The following is an 18,070-nucleotide window of genomic DNA, read 5'->3' as shown; positions in this document are numbered from 1 at the left end:
TGGAACACACTATTACACTGTCAACAGTGAGTAAACAGTTGCTGAAAATAACATTTTTGTCAATGTTCAAGGATGTCAGTTTGTGAAAATATTGGCTAATTGTAACCATGTCATCAGAAAACATACTACCAATCATGTATCTGTTTTATTTGGATTTTCTTCGGTCAGTGACTGGGGAATTTTGTAAGTCTCGTCAAACCCTAAACAGGAGCTGTTGTCTGATTGGTTACAGGCATTCAGCCATCTCATGTTTAATTGGACAGTCATAGGTCACTCAAAAGTTACCTGGCACGACCTCCTACTAGGGTTGTCAGATTTAGTGCAGGAGTGTTATGGATAATACTGAGACTAGGTTTACTTAGACTGAAACTAAAGGAATGGGCATTGAGACACAAAGCAGTTTCATAAGGTTCAGATTTGATGGCATTTAGATACATTATATAAGGTATTGAAACTGAAACCATATATAGATAAGTATGTAGGCACCTTCATCACCATTTATCTTTGACCTTTGTTGATAGCATTACTTAAATAGAATATATAGCATCTGAAATACACCTTTAGTAGGAGTGGTGATGCTTTACTAATATGTGTTCTTGAATGATGTTTGGCTAACACTACAGTCAGATGATACAGTCCTCTTACAAGGACCAAGCCACATTAGACACACACTTAACTGTCCTTGCTTGGTGGGTACAGATTTTCTTCAGGTGTATTACAGTTCACTGTAAATGTGGCAGTAAATAGTATCTCAGTGCGGAGATATAACATGGACTGATATGAAGCGGTGTGAAACCTTTTTTTCATTCTTTTATTTATGTTCTGTAGACAACTCAACCAAAATACTAAGAGGATACTAAAGGACCTTAATGATTTAGTATGAAACAAGTCTGGTACAAATCTTTCATGAGTATAATGAAAATGGTATTTTACACAAGCAAGTTTAGTATTTATTTATTACTTAATTACTTATGACATAAATTGATAGAAACTGAATACTATCAGTTTAATGAATGAGCTTTTTGCTAGACAAGCTGGTCTACTAATACCATTGTGACAGAGGTATAAGCATTGTGACATCATAAATGTAAACCATTATGAGGTTAAGTCTAGTGGTATTACACTAGTGGAATATTGATGTAAAAATGTTATACTGCAGTATCTTCCAGTTAGTAATAATTTTGAATTATCTGTCGGTATGAACACCACAGCCTGTGTTCTTTTGTTCTCTTTCCAAACACTGACAACACTTTATTGCAAATATTTTTTTTATTCCTGCATCTTGGAGGTTTGGGTATTGAAGTAGTTTAAGTGTTGGCTTTGACCAAAGACCTGAGTTTTCTTACCAACATGGGTGCAACACTTGAAGAACATTTTTGGTGGATACATTCTCCAGTGGAAGAAAGGGAAAAATATCAAATGATATATGATTCATTTTATGCTGTGGTGACATTGACTGCATTGTATGTGTTATCTGCAACAGAAAAGCAATTAAAAAGAATTTTTAATGCATCATTTATCAACAGATGTATAACACCAAATTCTCTTGTGTATAACAACAAGCCCCATGGCTGCTACTTGAGATCTCAATCATAACAGATTATCATTGCATCTGTGAATACAAGGATAGGCATGTGCAGGGCATATGACAAGTGTTTCTATTACCTAACTGGCGTATCTTGTCATAAGTGATTATGAGATTGACGGCCTGCAGCTCCTCATCTGTTTCCTTGTTCTGACTGACAGAGTTAAAGACTGATATTGATGGAACAAATCCTTGCTGAGGAGCCTATGGCCTGTAAAAAGTCACAAGTCACGTTGTTGCAATTACACACCTGACAGCTTGAAGCTGAATGCAGTTAGTTATAACATCTAAGGCAAAATTAATAGCACGACTGATTGGAACTGTTCAAGCGACAATTCCACCAACATCAACAATGACCAGAAAAGCGGATTGCAGCATCTTTGTGTGATTAATATAAAGCTTACAGATGTAATCTCATTTACTGGAAAAAGACTTGTGAGTGGCCATTCCTTGTATCAAAGAGACTTAGTAACCTTGATGTGCTCACTCTAATCAATTTGACATCATTTAAGCTCATTTCACCCAACGCCAGTGTAAGTCATGGATTTGTAGCTGGTCATACTGCCGGCCTCAAACCCTCTTCTTGTCTCTTCAGAATTGGATTAATAGCCGGTCGGACACTCGATTTACGCAGAGACCTGCCTCCTAAGAAGACTAGATATGTGACAGCTTTATCACTTCCATACAATTACTTCAGTTGAGATAAATGTTTTCTTTCGTATCTCGCACTTGTGATTCTGCATCCAATCATTCCATGACTGCGAGAAAACGGGCGGCTTGCGAGGAGGAATATGCCTATGGTTTCAACAAATGAATTTTTGATTCACTGAAATCAACCAACATAGATACATATATCTGTCGTATGACAACAGTTATTAAAAACCGATGACAGTCCTTTATTATTGGGGCGATGAATCTGATACATGTAGGTTCCCAGTAATCGTTATCCCAGTCTTTGCTCGACTGTTTAACAATCCTGTGTAGCTTTAGCGTCCACGTGGATGACTGTGGTAAGATCTGTGACTATTTGTCACGTTACACAGTCAACGCCCAGTAACAATGTAGATATATCCTTTGTTTACGTTTATGGAAATATATGGGATGTGGTTTGTGTAGCGTTGTTCCACTGTCAGTAACACTGAATTCGTCCTGTTGTCTACAAGTTTTTGTATGAATACATTATGTGAAGCCATTATTACTAATCCATTTTAGAGGTAAAAACTGACCTTAATGTCTAATTTTATTAAAGTCAGCACCAACAAGCAAACAAATAACTCCTGTCTAATTATTGAAGTGTGGCTGGTGTATCAAGAACTGACTCTATGGTCAGTGATGCGCATCATGTGCCTCATTACACGATTGGGATACTATGACATCTATCAACCTCGTCAGCCTGCCTGATGACCCGATCCTGTAAGAGCGTGATAAAACTAAATTCATAATGCTGTTGACTGCAAAGCGTACACTTCAAGCAATAGCACAGCAATAGTTGGAAGTGCATGGTTTACGGAGAACAGTTGAGCTCCCATGAATATGTGGTTATACCCACCACTCCAGGCTTTCCTCTAAAACACCTCAATGAAAACCTAAACCAAGCATGTATATTCACTCTTTTTCTGTCATGAAATATATACATGCAGTGATATCTTAAACGATTATTTTCTAAACATTAATGTCATCAGTTTGCCGAGGAAAGTTAAAGGCATTATTTGCTAAACGGCTCCGGAAAGATCTCTGTGCTTGTACAAACTGTTATGTATGCTGATGGAATAACCTATAACTGCTGCAAGCACACGGCGTCGTATCACACGAAGAGATTAGTTTGTCGTTAGTATTTATTATATTTGTGTATAATATCATTCACAGGATGGGTGTATGTGTATACTTCTTGTGCACTTTATACGGGATTTGTGACTCCAAAAACACCCCAGATTAGTCTGCATGTGACGGCTGACTGTCTAATAGAGTTACACCGAATAGAATAAACATTTGATAATGATGCTGCACGATACATCTGGACTGAGTATATTGTTGTTCGTTGTTTAGCGCCGCAGTCAGCAGTATTCAAACTATCATCACGATAACATGAATCAAGCCCTGTCACCCAATCCCATTTGTCGCATTTAATTTTCAAGCGTGATGTGCTGAAGACACTTTATCCTGTTTCCTCGCTGTAATAATAAATCAAGATAAGCCAGAAATATGTTCTCGCCAAGTATCAGATATTTATAACAACATTCCTTGTTAAGATATTATTTCTCATTCTTCAATCCAGTACCAGTGACCAAACAGGTTTTCTATTTCAATGTACGTTTCAATGACCATTGGTGACTGCACTTCCGTCCTTGCTCTTACTCTGCTAATGTCAGAGTAACATCATAGTTATTGCATTGAAGAGTAGCGTGGCCCTTCCTAAACTGATGGGTTTCTCAGGTGACTGGTTGAGTTGAACGATGTTCTTTACCAATTGGTTTGAAAGGAGCATTTTTAACTCCGCAATATTTAGTCTTTCAGACATTAGTCCTGCTCATATCGACGAAGTGTCATTCAGGGTGACGAGCTACTCGGTCACTTGTTATTCTGCAGTTTTTTAACATTTACGAATCTCCACAACCTGCTAATGATATACCCACACCACCTTTCCAGATACTGCATTTTCATCATATAACTTGGTTACGTTTGTGTAAAAGCCTTCGGGTTGTGTGGAGCATACTAACAGGTTGTGGTGCATGCTGTGAAGTGCAACCATAATAAATGACATATGCTAGTTATGTGCCCAGCTATGTGTTGCAGCTTATTCATTCTATAACAGTTCGACAAGCTGCGTCAACAATGTGTTGTAGAGGATTAGTAAGGTTTTAAAATTAATACAAACTATTTGTATGTAAGTGACTGATCTATGCCTTCTGCGTAAGCATTCCGGTACAGATACTATCACTTTTACTACTTCAGTTCATTCTTGAACAGACACTGGCACCTGATCCAAACTAATTGTTTGTGTTATCAAGAAGCCAATACAATGGCCATCTAAGAATAGATAATGCTATTCTTTGTAGACATAGAACCAAAGATCAAACATATGTAAACATGTAGATTACTAATGACTGTTCCACGTGTCCAGAAAAAGAACAATACAATATTTATGATGTTTTGGTATACATGTAGTGGAGTTTTATGTCTATATCTAATACACTTTTGAACAAAGACGATACTCTGTGAAGCTACCGTCACAGTTCCGCAACTGTACTTAGCAATCTTGATTATGATTATGCATTACTTTTCCCAGTAGGTCTGTTTGCCATGCATACAAGGGTTTCTAAGTTTTATATTTTACAACATGTGTTGCAGGTTAGTGAGCGCAGACTGAAACGGTTAGGTTGTTCCCATAGTGTGACCTGACATTTTGTGAGAGTGTATTCAGTTGAGATCTGTGCTGTGCTAACATATTTACATACCACTTTAATGTTACTGTTAAATTGCTGCCATTTACTCACTCACAATATTCACATGGTGTGTCAGTAAAACAAAGTGGCGTTTGTATGAGCCGATAACAGTTCACTCATCAAACATTGTGTAAAACCGTTACCAAGGGAATACATCAATTCCAGCAAACCTTGATCGCCGTGTACAGGGTCTAGAAAAGCGATTTTCTCCACATAATTTCAAATCTAGGACTGTGCTCAGCGTTAATAAATGCAAACTTCAATTCCTTGGTCGTTTGCCAGAACCTGTTCTGTGCCGTTTGTTTGCATGGATTCAAATCCCTCGAGACCGCACCTACTCGTAGCTTTCCCTTATAAATACATATTTTACACGTGGTGTATATCAACGAAATTCCAAATGAAAAACAAAACGACATCGTTACGTCATAGCAGAATGGTGCAGCTGAACAAGCTCGTTTTTAATTTAAGTCTATCAAGGTACCATTGAGTCCTTAAAGTGCTTACATTTCTTTATACGTGCAACTTTGTCTTTATGTTTAGAACATCGATCGACTGTAGATAGCTCAAGCAACACATTTTCAGGCAATATGAAATTAGCAGAAACCACGTGTGCCAACAATACCCTGCACTGCTGATGCTGGATCTAGATTGTATTTTGAAATGCGAAAGGAAGGTGATAAGTTCCATGAACAAATGTATGGCGGTGACAGATCAGGATCATCATTGGAGCGAAACCTGACAGCTATGAAAAAAACCTTGCAGCCTTAAACCACTGGGCTACTCGCTTAAAGGGTCTAACTGTACAAAGAGGGATTCACCATTAGCGCTATGTGTGAACATTGTATAACCGCCATCTTTCATCACAAAGCCACCTTTTGGCATTGATGTTGCTGGTGATACTGGGTCTGCAGTGGAATACACTAATCCAATAGGGGAGACAAAGCCCCACGCTTGTGCAAGCCGCCGCGACTGACCGTCAACCCGACACGGCAAATGTCACTATTGATGCCCCAGAGACTTCTCACAACTAGGCGCTTGTGAAATATAATTTGTAAGAATGAAATTACACCTTTTCAAGTTACATAAGGGTTTAGGAATTCCGTACTGGCGTAGTCCGGAGCACCACTGTGTTCCAGTACAACCAACACAATTAGCTGATTGTTACTTTACGTCAGGCTCATTTCAACCACACAGAGCGCATCCGATAGGATGATGTTCGAGTAATCGATCGATTTTGTCAAAATAATTAGATAGGTTTATAACTTTGTGTTGTCAAGATAACACAATTGAATTCCGCGTCCGAGGCAAGTTTGTTATCCAGTCGTTATCTTGTTCAATTGGATTATGTCTCCGGTTCAAGTAGTTTGCCGTGCAAGGCACACAAGTTAAACTGTCACCGTTCCTTCATCAGCTGGTGGTGTCGAACCAGCAGACACAAAAATACCATGACTTGAGAAATGTCATTTGGACATCATAGAAGCAATTTTGTCCGCTAGAAATATGCGTGCAAGGAATGTAGTAGAGACAATGATTAAGTGGCTTTTGTTTGAGGAACCTTAATGTTTCATGAACTAGAGAGACATAATTAGTGATGTGGGGGCACTTGGATCTCCGCTTAAGTTGATTCTCCATCCGCCCGTCTAGGCAGTGCTAGCACACATTATCTGTATGAGTAACTCTATTCATGGGAGTCTATAGCAGTACATGAAAAACGTAGCAAATACAGTGAAAACAAGGATAGAAGTAGAAGGGTACTCTGAAGTGATTTCAGTGATAAAACATTCTGCAACTGTAGTATTCATTGCTTTTAATAGAAAGGTGCAATAAAATATATTTAGTGATGGTATCGACGTGTTACAGTAGTGTACAGACTGTCAACATCACTTGCGGGATAAATATTTTCAGATATAGTACATGATGGCATGGTGTAAACGAAGTATATTCACTAGTAGTAGTAGTAGTAGTATCATTTAATAGTCGAATAGCCAGTGACAGAGCGTCATCCAACGCTCTGTCATCCAACAGGAGTGCAGTAATGGAAATAACAGCGAGTAAAAATGTATATTCACAGATAGCGGTAGTGACAAAACGGCGCGACAATAAAACGCATTATGGCATTGCTATTTTAACACGTTTATGATAAGGCGACAATGCGACCGTAAAAAATGACTGTACCGATGCTCTAATCTCATGTGAAATGTGTGCTTGCTAATCATTGGAAATCAATGTTAACAATGTAGCTGTTCATCTGTGGAATGATGCTTACGGTGTGTAATATAAGGAACATCTAGGGCAACGAGTAAATTCAAAAGTTGCATCGCAGATGTTAAACAGTCGGCCATAAGGACGTAATGGAACGGTGCTGCGCCGAGATATTTTTAAAAGTAATGTTGAGAAGGTATTTCCCGAGGTTACGTGTAATTCAAGTGATATTCAGAAACGATTACCCGAGGTTATGTGTAATTAAAGTGATATTCAGAAACTATAACCCGGGGTGATGTGTAATTAATATGATATTCTGAAAGAATAATACGAGATGATGTATAATTAAAGCGGTATTTGGTGTAACATGCGGTGAAACTGTTTTCGTTAAAAACATGAGGTAAATTCCCCTGCTGTTGTAATGGAAATCCCAACACAATACAAATTAAACGTGAGTTTTAGTTGGAAAAGACATTAAAATTGGATGGTGTGTACGTAATTTCACAAACCGTAACATGGGTATTTGCATAAGCGATCATAAGCGAGTTGTGTAATATCGCTGAAAAGAGATACTCAAGTGCTCATACTTGATTAACACACGAATGTACAAGAGCTGAACTATAGCATCTGAAGTGGGTAGATCGGTGTGTAAAGGGTAGTTTTTGGACCGTGGGTAGGTTTGTGAAATAACTGCTGAATAACTGCTAGTAGACGATGTTCACAATGTCGTCATCTGGATGAACAGTTGGCACCCATTAACACCCAGTACAATAAAGAAATACAGAGCAGAAGGAGACATCTTCCCATGCATAATTTACCCATTTATGTGGAGCGCCGACAACGAAGGGAGACCCGGCAGCGGAACCAGGACTAAAGAGTTCATGCAAGGAAGAGAACTATAACCTTCAACTCTGTTTTTTTTCCAAATATCAGATGGCTACAGGAACACTTCTCTGCATAACCGAGAGATATATTCAACAGAAAACCAACTGTCCGACCGTGCCCAAAGAGATTATAACTGAGAGCAATCTGTGTTGTTGAGATGGAGTGTCCTGATTATGAAGTGAAAGAAGATTTTTCTGTCATAGTCAGGCTATTTTGCAGATTTCCCAGAACCTAGACTTAGCAGTACATATGAAAACAATGATCTGAAAGTGTATCAGTTGATGCGGCACCTAGATTTAGCAGTTCCACAGGAAAACAGTGATCCGGAAGTGTATCAGTTGATCCTTGACCGAGACTTACCAGTTCCATAGGAAAACAATGACCCCGAAGTGTATCGTGTATCGGTTGATCGAAAACCTAGACTTAGCAGTACATAAGGAAACAGTGTTCCGGAAATGTATCAGTTTTTCCGGGACCAAGACTTAGCAGTACATAAGGAAACAATGACCCGAAAGTGTATCAGTTGATCCGAAGATGTCTTGGTCGGTCTTTCCTCCCTCAAGCCTTTTCAACCAAAGGAGTCACCACAGCACAGCCTGACTGAGGTATAACACAATTTGGGCAGATTCCATGGCTGTTTAGACAGGGCTCTGCCTAACCACATTCCTTATATGGTTCACTGAAGTTGTAAAGTGACAGACTGAGGTAGAGATAACCAAACTTCACTAGGTTTCACCAGCCCATAGGAGGAAACGGGACTTTTGGCATAAAGTATTATGGGCTGATTTTAATGGTGTTAAAACGTGACTACCCGAAAGGGTTGACTGAACGCTGCTCACAGTTACACAGGCTGTGTACAGTTATACAGAGAGAATAGCGGAATGCTGATATTATCTGTACCTGACGTGCACATGGAATGAATAGCTGAATACTGCTATCGTCTATACGTGACGTACACACAGTGTGAATAGCCTTATATGTACACTGCAGACGATGACACAGAGCGTGTTGAACAGTAAAACGTGTTTATCATGGTGTATCAGCCTCACGTGAGAGAAAAGCCAGAACTGAAGCAGGTCTTCTACTTCACGGGGAAACACATGACGACGATTATTGCCCTTGCAGTGCCATAAACAGCCTGGATTTGAACCTACGATCCCAAGTTTCTGGAACACCTAAGCTATGCAGCTATTCGCAGCTCTCCGTAGAGCATGGACATACACATACAGTGATTAAGTGAAATCTCTTTTCTTTAATGTGAGTTGTTTCCGTGGGCATTTCGTAAGCAGACTATATAGTTAGTTTTAAGATTGGGATATAATTACATTGACAAAACTGGATTATTGCCAAGAAATATTTCATATTGACTGAAGTGGTAAATCAAATGTTTCGTGACAGTCAAACAGAAACAGAAGCAATTTTGTCTGATAATCTTATCTAACGCTAACATGACCCTTGAGAAATCATACTGCAGTAGGAAATGCGTTTGTTGCCGTTTCATTGTCATCGATCTGCACAAGAAAATCAAGTAATCATGCTACAAAATGAAAATATTGCTCAGCGGGAAAGTAAAAAAAGGGTCATCAGTATTGTACATATATTTCGATCGATAAGCTCTGTTTTTAGTTTATCAGTTAATGTTTATTACTGTTTGCACAAGTCATGGCATGTCAGTTTTATATGCTTGTGCAGGGACATGACTTTATCTACTCACTGCAGAGACACTGCTTGTGTTATGTATGAAGGAAGTATTTCCGCATTCCTGTCATCAGCTTCCACCCCGGGCTTTTGGAGAGAAGTCATCTTTATGCACACACACACACACGCACACGCACACACACACACACACGCCCTCCCCAAACCTCATCACAGCGGTCGGAGTGCTAGTGGAGTGAGACAAGTAGACATTGGCACCTTCCGGTCGTACTTTTATATATGGTGGTGGATTGTACTTGACGGTGCCCTGTAGGTCGGTGTATAGATATTATTTGATATTATATAATATTATTAGTATTTGTTTAACATAATATGTATTTCAGTTATATTGTGATGTGTCACGTTGATGTTTGATATATCCAGATCAGAAACCTTCAGGCATTTATTTCGATCTGGCCGACGAACTGTCGTAATCGAGACCATGAACACTGTGTACAGTCTCACACCAGAAACGTTAAAACAACCATGGCACCGTATGATAGTCCGTATGTATACCTATGAATACAGTCACAAATTGTCTGACAGTCATCTATATCAGTTGCCTGCAATTTGCTTTTGATACACAAGTGCAACCATGATTTCCAAGTCACAAAATTTCCGGACATTGGTCATTGGTCAATTGGTCATGGACACATTACAGATTTGTAAAGGTGTGTTAGTCGAACTTCCATTCCATTCCCATCATAAACATTTTACAGTGAAGGTCAGCTGAAGTTGTGGCCTGAGTCCGCGTAAGAAAACCAATATTGTTTGATCACCTTCAAAGCGCGCGGATGCTACACTGGTGCCCCTTGAATGGGGCTGGAGAATGTTTTCCTTTTGGCACGAAATGTAATCTTACAGTGCAATTCTAAAGGAAGGTGATTAAATGTGCATTTGCAATGGGGAAAATGCAGCGTCAGCTTTGCCGTGACACAACTACAAGGGTTTACAATGAAAACAAGGAGCTGACCTTTATTGCAAACCCAGAGTGAATTGAACTCAATTGATGACGTGTTGGTAATAGCGACATCTGGCGAGGGGAGTGGTGTTCGTGAGGCATTGAAAGAATTGCTTTCTTCTAACACGTTAACATGGGATTTAGAAGTGGCAGAGAGAATTAGCTGAGAGAAATGTGGCGTCCTTTAGAAGCGCCCAAGTTTCGTCAGAGCGGACTGTATTATTAAACTCAATTCATGAACTCAGTGTGTTGGTTGATTCACTCATGACAAAGACAACTCACCCTTGGTCCTTATGTCGTGGAGATTGCACTTCCTGCAGACAGTTGTGCACAGTCGTTCAGCGAATAAACGCCACACGCACTCCACACCGACTTCAACCACAATACGCTCGTACAGTCACCACACGTTGGCGTCTGTCTACAACGTCTCCAGAATGCCTAGCCTCCCACAACACCATGTTAAGAGCAGTATCGAAACACAGAGGCTTCTACATAAGTACCTCATTCCACAGCTATCTGTTCTGGAGATAACGAATAACATGTTTCATACTAAGATACGAATCTTTATCTATGTTGCATAACTAGCTGTGGGACAGGAATATGGATACTGTTAGGAATATGTATACATATGGACTGACATAGCTGAACACAGTTGCCCATAGCTACCATTAGTTACGTCTAGCTACAGATAGCTACACATAGACACACCCACCTGAACACAGGTGCAAGTAGGTACATGACATACATAGCTGCTCACAGCTACCATTAATAACGTCTATCTACAGATAGCTACACATAGACACACATAGCTAAACACAGGTGCATGTAACTACACAGCAGCACAGCTACCATTAGTTACGTCTAGCTACAGATAGCTACATATAAATACACATACAACTGTAGATAGCAGCATATAAATACACATAACTGCAGATAGCTACACTTAATACACAACTGCAGATAGCTACACTTAATACACAACTGCAGATAGCTACACTTAATACACAACTGCAGATAGCTACACTTAATACACATCACTGCAGATGGCTACACATAACTGCAGATAGCTACACATAGATACACATAACTACAGATAGCGACTCATAACTGTAGATAGGTACACATACATTCGCATAGATAGCTACACATAGATACACATAACTACAGATAGCGACTCATAACTGTAGATAGGTCCACATACATTCGCATAGATAGCTACACATAGATACACATAACTACAGAGAGCGACTCATAACTGTAGATAGGTCCACATACATTCGCATAGATAGCTACACATAGATACACATAACTACAGATAGCGACTCATAACTGTAGATAGGTACACATACATTCGCATAGATAGCTACACATAGATACACATAACTACAGATAGCGACTCATAACTGTAGATAGGTCCACATACATTCGCATAGATAGCTACACATAGATACACATAACTACAGATAGCGACTCATAACTGTAGATAGGTACACATACATTCGCATAGATAGCTACACATAGATACACATAACTACAGATAGCGACTCATAACTGTAGATAGGTACACATACATTCGCATAGATAGCTACACATAGATACACATAACTACAGATAGCGACTCATAACTGTAGATAGGTACACATACATTCGCATAGATAGCTACACATAGATACACATAACTACAGATAGCGACTCATAACTGTAGATAGGTCCACATACATTCGCATAGATAGCTACACATAGATACACATAACTACAGATAGCGACTCATAACTGTAGATAGGTACACATACATTCGCATAGATAGCTACACATAGATACACATAACTACAGATAGCTACTCATAACTGTAGATAGGTACACATACATTCGCATAGATAGATACACATAACTACAGATAGCGACTCATAACTGTAGATAGGTACACATACATTCGCATAGATAGCTACACATAGATACACATAACTACAGATAGCGACTCATAACTGTAGATAGGTACACATACATTCGCATAGATAGCTACACATAGATACACATAACTACAGATAGCGACTCATAACTGTAGATAGGTCCACATACATTCGCATAGATAGCTACACATAGATACACATAACTACAGATAGCGACTCATAACTGTAGATAGGTCCACATACATTCGCATAGATAGCTACACATAGATACACATAACTACAGATAGCGACTCATAACTGTAGATAGGTCCACATACATTCGCATAGATAGCTACACATAGATACACATAACTACAGATAGCGACTCATAACTGTAGATAGGTCCACATACATTCGCATAGATAGCTACACATAGATACACATAACTACAGATAGCGACTCATAACTGTAGATAGGTCCACATACATTCGCATAGATAGCTACACATAGATACACATAACTACAGATAGCGACTCATAACTGTAGATAGGTACACATACATTCGCATAGATAGCTACACATAGATACACATAACTACAGATAGCGACTCATAACTGTAGATAGGTACACATACATTCGCATAGATAGCTACACATAGATACACATAACTACAGATAGCGACTCATAACTGTAGATAGGTACACATACATTCGCATAGATAGCTACACATAGATACACATAACTACAGATAGCGACTCATAACTGTAGATAGGTACACATACATTCGCATAGATAGCTACACATAGATACACATAACTACAGATAGCGACTCATAACTGTAGATAGGTACACATACATTCGCATAGATAGCTACACATAGATACACATAACTACAGATAGCGACTCATAACTGTAGATAGGTACACATACATTCGCATAGATAGCTACACATAGATACACATAACTACAGATAGCGACTCATAACTGTAGATAGGTACACATACATTCGCATAGATAGCTACACATAGATGCAACCATATGGATCGAAGTGCATGCTGCTTTGTGCCACTCATTACTGGGGAAATGACGTTGCTCAATGGAGACCGTGCGTGATGGTGCATTTCTATGGAGTGTGCCGTGTGCTGTGTAGGGACTTTTTTTCCTGGGTGTTTTCTTTCCGTAATAGGTGCAGAAAATCAGAAGGAAAAAAGATAGGGTCCACATTGACTTTCGAATCAAATACTGTCTGATGTTATTCCTTATAGTGACTAACTCATGCTGTTAATCACTTGATTGTCTGGTCCAGCCTCCAATATTTACAGACCACCGCCATATAGCTGGAACATTAATGTAGTGCTACGTTAGCCAACCAACCGATCTTTTGATGAAGAGCGTTTTCTACTTCAACCTAACTGGGAAGGCTCGACTGATCACATGCATAATCCATGCCCACATGTCCTGGAAATACATTTATTCTAACTAATGGTTAGCTGGGTGTTTTCAAGGGCCCACATTGAGGTCCAAACCCAACTTGAGTGGAGGTGTTTACCGGCAAGCACAAATGACAGGATTGCACGGAAAGAACGGGAATACACAGTTTATTAAGTCAACGTCTGACTTAATCGACAACGTCGATGCTACACGTTCCCACAGAGTAGTAATATAACAGCTGATACAAACTGGCTGTTAAGGAACCAGTGTGTATCCGACAGTTGGGAAGTTTTTTTGAAAGTGTCCCGGAGCACTCCGCCATCAGACTCAGACATCTTTAATGATCTGAAACAGAAAACAGTTGGAGTCAATACCAGAATCTGAGAGTGCTTGCCGAAGAATAGTTTCATTCATTTAAAAGAAAACTGAAAGTGTTATTTTACTCTTCTTCTTGGGATATTTTTCAGTACAAACAGGCAAACTACTGTCCTGTTTGGATGTGTTACAATAGACATTTGCTGTGATTATGGATATTGCCATACATCACTGTTATCATCATCACTTGGCTGCAACGATTCGGTTAGATTCATCGAAAGTCAAATCGAACTTGACACCTTAGTTTCAATTTTCAGTAACCATTATCAGTATTTTGAAAATCGCATCGAATCGCGGTCAGGATGAATCGTTGCAAGCATAATCACCATCAGTAGGAAGTACATCCAAACTACTTATCGATTGTATATAAAGAATTAAATTTTGTCAACATTAAATGCGTTCTCACTCTTTGCATTCTGTTGAAATGTTTTGGAAAATTCATTTTGATTGTAAGTTTTATTCGAATACCATTGGTCATGATGTATGTGATAAAATGCATTGCCAAGACGCACTGTGAATGGAATGTGTGTCTTGTAAGTGGTTTGTGTTTTTGTTCCACATTTGCCTTACAGAATTGACTTACAGAGTTGCGTTGCAAATGTTGTCTCTGAGCCAGTGGGCGAAATTGGGATATCAACAGACGTGGGCTATATGATCCACAGAACAATCGACCCATGCCATTACGGTTACTGACTGCAAGCGGAGGGAGTAAGTCACTCATACTCGCATACTTGAGGAGGTAATCACGCGTACATGAATTACCCATACAGTTGATTCATGGAAGTGAACACGAGGTTCTATCAAATAGATTTAAACTTCCAAATTAAACATTAGTGAATAGTTTGTTCGAAAACATTATCAAATCAATTTTATACAACATTTGATTCAGTGCACATGAGAGATTACACCTAATATTTCTAGTGTGACATGCAGCCAGTTTTAACATCAGCTTTGATCATGACACTGACTGGGGTTAAGTAAAGCCACCAAACATCACACACTTTTCCGTGGTCACTGTAATTGTTTGGATCTTAGGACTTGTTCCTTATCTGCTTGGATCAAAGTGTGGAAAGATGTGCACGTCTACTTGGAAAAAAGAACCATCCAGATGTACAGACTGGGGACAAGCATGTGCATGACATTCGGCTGTGTAGACTGGAGAGAAATATATACATGCCATTCAGATTTATAGACTAGAGAGAAACATGTTATTCATCTGTGAGGAGTGGGGGACAAATATCTACATGCCATTCAGCTGTAAGGGGAGGGGAAAAGCATGTACATGCCATTCAGCTGTAAGGGGTGGGGAAAAGCATGTACATGTCATTCAGTTGTAAGGGGTGGGGAAAAGCATGTTACATGTCATTCAGTTGTAAGGGGTGGGGAAAAGCATGTACATCATTCAGTTGTAAGGAGTGGGGAAAAGCATGTACATCATTCAGTTGTAAGGAGTGGGGAAAAGCTTGTACATCATTCAGTTGTAAGGGGTGGGGAAAAGCATGTACATGTCATTCAGTTGTAAGGGGTGGGGAAAAGCATGTTACATGTCATTCAGTTGTAAGGGGTGGGGAAAAGCATGTACATCATTCAGTTGTAAGGGGTGGGAAAAAGCATGTACATCATTCAGTTGTAAGGAGTGGGGAAATGCTTGTACATGTCCTTCAGCTGTATAGACTGATTACAAGCATGTACATGTCATTCAGCTGTATGGAGAGGGGAAAAGCATTTACATACCATTCAGCTGTAAGGGGTTGTGGCAAGCATGAACATGTCATTTAGCTGTAAGGAGTGGGGACAAGCATGTCCGCACCGGTATTTAGTTGTGAGGAGTGGGAACAGACACGAACCCGTTATTCAGTTTTGGGAGGATTTTTTTTATCTCGAATTACATTTACTTTGAGATTGGGTTCTCAATACTGACATTCCAAATGGCATAAATCTAAACGAACATTAACACGCGTTTCATACCAAGGCCCCTTTTCACACTGTTACTGTGCACCCTGTGTCAAAGCGGAAGAGATCCAGATCAGAGAAGGTCCTCCGTCTGAGACATTAAACCGTTCAGTTTAAGTACTGTGGCGGGTACACCCACCAGGTGGTGTCGAAGTCGTTGAATTGGGAAACCAAAGTTAAGTAAGAGACATACGTTCTCTAAGCAGCTCTCGTTGTGCGGGAGATTCAAGAAGTCTGTCATGTTATGATCACACGGAAAGCTTTTAAAGACTTACATCGGCATCTTTTGTGAGTGGGTTATATTTACAACGCCGATGACAGGGCGAACCGTATGGGCCGCCGCGCTTTTGTAGTTATAGCTGCGTGTATTGACATTTATTTAATGAAACGTGTCCTACCTCACGACAGGTACATTATTTGAACATAGATTTCTCGCATTCTAAAAAGGCCAAATCGAAATAAACATTAGCAAAGGCAAATCTTTGAGTTTGTCTGTGCGACTGTATTATTTAAGGGAGTCACTGTGGTTTGTACTTAGATTTGGATGTCCCCTATTTAATGTAGATAGAGTGGGCTGGTAGATCAACAACGACGCGTCTTATCCACGCTTCAACTGTCAGTCAGTATGCCCTCCCTTCACTTCTGACAACACGGCTCAGCTAAATCCTTTTGAGACGTGTTGTAGCTGAATTTACTCGTTATGGAACGGCGTAGACAGTCTCGACTACTTGTGGTCAGCCAAATCATAGCGGCAATTCCGTCTATTACAACCAAGCTGGTTTTCTGTGTACGCTTCATCAAACAGATTTCATTGACAGTTCTCCCAGGCATATCCATGTGGGAACTAGCCATACCATTTCGTCACTGTTTGGCTGCTGAAAATAAGGCCCCTGCCCCACTTGAACACGTTGGATCATCCACTCAATGGCAGCAAATCAGGCGAATGTAATTAACGAGGTGAAATCCCATGAGATTAGACAAGCCACGTCAACGTCCAATCACGCAGTCGCCCCTTTAAGAACGGTAAAATTGGGAGTTATTTGAGAAAATTACAGGAGTGGGGTAACCTTAATCAGTTACAGAGGCCAAAACTGTGGAAAAGAACTTTAGTCTTAATCATATGATCGCAATATCAGAGATTTTATAGTCTCAGCATCTTTGTAATGCTCATCACTGGCACCTGGGATGCACTGGCCTCCTTCTGAAACCACGATAACGTCCCCCCGTCTTACAGGACTGGATGTGTGGATGTCGTGCATTGAGGGTTTAAAGTTTACTCCTAACAAGGCGCTCGCGGGGTATTTTGCTTGGAACAGGTTTGACGTTTGACCTGTGTGGGGTTGAAACCTTCCCATCTCGACTTCTCAAGCGTCGTTTAGCAAGACAAGGGAATACGAAATAATTCCGTTTCCAGTAGAGGCGCCATTAGCTCTGTCCGTAATTGCGTGCTTTCTCACATTGCTCTATCCTCATGCTGCTCTAATCAGATCTATGTGAATAATTCCAGCCTGTGAACGTCACGAAACGCTCCGATACGGAGAAGATGATTGGCTGGCCCAGGTACTCTGGCTCTACTTAACTTAAAGTACGGTCTAATTCTCTCATTGTGATATTTACAGCTTCATATTTTACAAATGTGTAATCGTATTAT

General features: G+C 39.8%; 1 protein-coding gene across 1 annotated transcript in view; it reads right to left on the bottom strand.

The window, feature by feature from the left end:
- Positions 1-14,239: 14,239 nt before the first annotated feature.
- Positions 14,240-18,070, bottom strand: part of LOC137261920 (FMRFamide-related peptides type HF-1-like) — a 65,798-nt gene continuing 61,967 nt past the window's right edge. The window contains exon 3 of the mRNA XM_067799738.1: positions 14,240-14,436. The gene's annotated coding sequence lies outside the window, so the exon portion shown is untranslated. The remainder of the gene's footprint in view (positions 14,437-18,070) is intronic.

The sequence above is a fragment of the Haliotis asinina genome, chromosome 14 (assembly GCF_037392515.1).
Source record: "Haliotis asinina isolate JCU_RB_2024 chromosome 14, JCU_Hal_asi_v2, whole genome shotgun sequence".
NCBI lineage: Eukaryota > Metazoa > Mollusca > Gastropoda > Lepetellida > Haliotidae > Haliotis > Haliotis asinina.
This window is presented reverse-complemented; position numbering and strand designations above follow the sequence as displayed.